The sequence below is a fragment of the Coenobita brevimanus genome, chromosome 70 (assembly GCF_032717465.1).
Source record: "Coenobita brevimanus isolate Jiangsu-jjx chromosome 70, ASM3271746v2, whole genome shotgun sequence".
Classification (NCBI taxonomy): Eukaryota; Metazoa; Arthropoda; class Malacostraca; order Decapoda; family Coenobitidae; genus Coenobita; species Coenobita brevimanus.
Window position 1 is genome coordinate 55,474,275 of NC_137023.1, and position 4,521 is coordinate 55,478,795.

A 4,521-nucleotide genomic window follows, 5' to 3' on the forward strand; every position below is an offset into this window, starting at 1 on the left:
GACAGACAGAGACGGAATAAGACAGGAGGAGTGGCAGAATAAGACAACACTTAGGCTCTACATCCGTTGCATATAATTTCTCCCTGACAAGCATCAAATTTAAGGGATAAACGCTAGTTAGAGCCCAGCATTCAGGACGAAGACTGCAATTTTACGCCTAGTTAAATTGAACGGGGTATAGCTGTTTCCTGTCTCCTTACTAACATGTACGATTTTTTTTTTTTTTTTAATGATCTGTGTACGTTGAATCCTGTCTCCTTACTCTAACTTTACCTCAATATTTTTTTCTATATTTATCCTTATTATAAACTTATACACTTTAAGTATCGGTACATTTCCCTTGACGCTACGCCTCTCATGTGATTATTCTAATGAACTTTATCTGTCTTTATTCCTGAAATTAAATCAAACTATCACCAGTAAAAATCACCGCCCAACGTGGGGCTCGAACCCACGACCCCGAGATTAAGAGTCTCGTGCTCTACCGACTGAGCTAGCCGGGCTTCGAAATGCCCTGCCATGGAAGGACAGCCAACGAGGAGGGAAGGCAGGATAAGGAAGAAGACCAAGCTGGGATACAGGAGCAAAGTTCTTTCAAACATCTTTTTTTTTTTTAATTTACTTATTTTGTCATGGTACTTTTGTTTTTTTTTTAATTTCTGATTTCTGGTACAGATTTGGCAGTTCTTTCCCTGAGACTTAGCTATCCTACTTGACACACACACACACACACACACACACACACACACACACACACACACACACACACACACACACATACACTCTCGCACCGGAACCAGGGAAGGATGTTAATTCTGACTGGGATTAATCTTATATCAACCCCACCGTTTCCACACACCTGCCTATCAAGCCTGTTTTTAATATAAGCAAGAAAAGTGGATGAAGACTGAAAATGGAGACAGAAAATGAGAGAGGAGATGAAGAGACGAGGGAATTTTAATGGGTAAATTTTGAGGTGAGAATCAACGAGAATAGAGGACAAGACGAAGGGGAGAAAAAGGGAGAGTAAAGGGAAAGTAACAAAAGGGAGAGTAAAAACGTGAGGGTAAAACAAAGGGAGAGTAAAAAGAGAGAGTAAAGACACAAGAAATTAAGGGGAGGATTTAAGGAGGACTGAAGAGGAAAGAGGAGTCAAGAGAGGCTGGATTAAGAGGAGTTCTCAGGTAGGTGTGAAAGAGGCAGGTGATTAGGGAAAGAGATGGGATTAGGGAGGTGGCTGGCAGGTGATTTGGGGAGTGGGGAGCTCAGTGGGTGGGCTGGTGTGGGGAGATGTGGGGTAGGTGGGAATGTGCAGGGGGTGGGGAAGAGGAGGTGGATGTGCGTGGAGGGGACAGGGTGGATGGGTGCTGGGAGGAGAGGATGGACAGGTGTGACGGGAGGGTGCATGGCTGTGTGTGTGTGTGTGTGTGTGTGTGTGTGTGTGTGTGTGTGTGTGTGTGTGTGTGTGTGTGTGTGTGTGTGTGTGTGTGTGTGTGTGTGTGTGTGTGTGGACGAGGAAAAATGTGTGAGAGCAAGTGGATAAGTGGATGAGCGTGGATGAGAGCGAAATAAAAAAAATAAAAAGACCAAGTTAACAAGCCTATGAACCAGCAGGTCGAGATGGGCGTGCCTGGGTTTGGCCTGGTTGGTGCATGAATGAATAAGTGGGTGGCTGAGTGTGGGCGTGGGTGCGAAGCTGGGGCGGGAATGGGCGTAGAGGAGCTGATGGGCGCTCGATAGAGAAGCTGTGGGAGGGAAAATACGACGTGGAAAGGGCAGGGTGCAGGTGGGAAGAAGATGGGTTGCAGGTAAGGGCGATGACGGGAAGGTGCTTGTAAGGTGATTTATACCTGTGTAAATGGACTCTCTCTCTCTCTCTCTCTCTCTCTCTCTCTCTCTCTCTCACTTCCCCCCGTGACTCAACACATATATAAACAGACCTTGTCATGGAGTGGCCTTCTGGTCCGCAATTCGTAATGCTTTGAGAATAGAAGTCGCTACCTCCGGCCGGATATACGAGGGAGATTGATGTGTGTGTGTGTGTGTGTGTGTGTGTGTGTGTGTGTGTGTGTGTGTGTGTGTGTGTGTGTGTGTGTGTGTGTGTGTGTGTGTGTGTGTGTGTGTGTGTGTGTGTGTGTGTGTGTGTGTGTGTGTGTGCTGAAACTAAGAACCAAATTTACGTGTCTGTGCGACGGTGTTCGTGAGTAAACACATCATAACACTGGCGAAAATTGCTTTATATAGGTTCACTCCCTCAAGGTTACCCCTGTGTGTGTGTGTGTGTGTGTGTGTGTGTGTGTGTGTGTGTGTGTGTGTGTGTGTGTGTGTGTGTGTGTGTGTGTGTGTGTGTGTGTGTGTGTGTGTGTGTGTGTGTGTGTGTGTGTGGTGTAGGTTTGGCTATCTGACTGTTGCAAAGTGGTGTTAGTCTTTGAACTGCCCCATTCATCTACCTATTTCCCAATTTATTTATTTCCCAATGCGTCTGTTCTCCCATTTACGGTATTTTCCTATGAACTTTCCGTACAATATATCTTCCTCTACCTGTTCATATCTCATTCTCTAAACAACTATCCCTTCATATATTGTCACAAATTTCTATCTACCTCCTTCCTCACGGATCTATTTTCCCATCTATCGACTCCGCCTCTCCATCTCTCCAGTGGCCTCAGGTGGTCCCAGGAGGTCAGCACAGGTAGGCAGGTACTAATTAACGCCAGGTAAGGTGCCGTCCTACACACCTGTCTAGTAGAGTTCGGAGGCTTTCAAACACCTTTTTCTTTGCGATCTATTTTATTTCCTAGCACCATCACTTTACCTATTTATTTCGCATACAACACTTTACTGCATATCGCTATCACTGTTATTTTAAATTGCGACACGAACTTCAAAAATAAGATATGACCAATTACTAACACGCCCATGAAGAAATATAAATATCCATCTATTTATACAAATCTAGAAGGCTTGACTGGAGAGTTAATACTATAGTCTTTTCACACTAACTTGGCCTAGAATTCTGTCGCGTTGCTGCTTATTTCTCGTAGCTCAATGGCAGAAAAAGAAAATAATACGGCTCTATATCCTTTCCACAGCACTTATTTGTAACTAGCAGCATTTTCTAGTGTTAATCTAATGCTACAACTCAGCGTTCTATATGGAGACTGCAATTTTAGGCCAGGTCAGTATAAAATGGGTATAGTGAGGGCATTTCATTGGGTATTGGGGTGATTGCTCCCTACTGTCACCTCCTTTTCAGGTTTATGGCTCCATCCCACTATGTATATCTTTGGAAGCTGTGATGACGATGATGATGATAACGACGATGACAACGACGACGGCGATGACAGTGACGATGTTGATGCCAGTGATGACGAAGACGACATTAAACCGTACAAGTTCAAAAAACCCATGTGAGCGATGTAAAATTTAGCACACCACCTGTCTAAGTATAGTGCGTCTCTATCTCCACCTCTCATCTCGTAGTCCTCGCACCTCACTAAACCCAACTACCTCGCACCTCACTAAACCCAACTACCTCGCACCTCACTAAACCCAACTACCTCGCATCTCGTTCATTTTCACTGCCCCACTTGCACAACCACGCCAATACCTGAAACGTGTCCTTACCTCACCTCCTCACACCTCACTCCTGTGTTCTGTAGCTATGGCACCCTAAACAGACTTGAGTTTTAGCTGACCGAGTACCTGTGTCGGCCGGTAACATGTGGAATAGTCGAAAAGGTTCTATTATTTTTCAACGTGATCTAAACTCTACCTTTTTCACTCTAAACTGGCCAAAAAAAATGCCGCCCCTTCATCTTCAATACCGAGTGGTGACAAACGATTAACACTTGAATATGTTACTACAACCTGATATGATGTGGAAAAAAATCTGACAAGCATTTTAATACTCTCAGCAACAATTCCCCACATCAAAGAAGATACACAACCGTCACTGCGCCATCGAGGTCCCCATATCACTTCTACAGGTGGGCAGAGTCTGAGGTAGAGAAATAAGTTGTTGTTGTTCCCTATTTATTCCGCTCGGGGCGCCACCTGCAGGTAGCAATTAGGCTCAGGTAATAAACACGGGGGTAGTTATTGGCCCTCACCTGCCTCACCACCTGCATCCCCTACCCCCCTCCCCACCTGCCTCGCCACCTGCCTCACTCACTCTTCCTGTACCTATCCTGCCTCATCCACACCAATCATCACGTCTCTCTGCCTCACGATCGTCACTTTCACTCTGGTACCCTGTTTTACCCTACATTAGTTTTGTCTTCGTGGCCTACATCTAGTCCTCTTTGCCTACCCTTCCCCACTCATATTTTCAAGTTTCCTGGCCATTTTAATGAGATTTAATTATAGTTTCCTTTCCCTGTCTCATCCTACTCTATTTTTAACCCTTCAGCACCAAAATTACTTAGTTATTTCAGTCTAGCGACATTTTTTTTTTTTAACTGTACTGTATGTATGTCTCCGTGTATATTATTAGTTTTGGTGTGTGTGTGTGTGTGTGTG

General features: G+C 44.8%; 1 non-coding gene across 1 annotated transcript; it reads right to left on the reverse strand.

Moving 5' to 3' along the window:
- Positions 1-430: 430 nt before the first annotated feature.
- Positions 431-503, reverse strand: TRNAK-CUU (transfer RNA lysine (anticodon CUU)). The gene has a single exon. It is a non-coding gene; the product is annotated as a tRNA-Lys (tRNA).
- Positions 504-4,521: the final 4,018 nt, after the last annotated feature.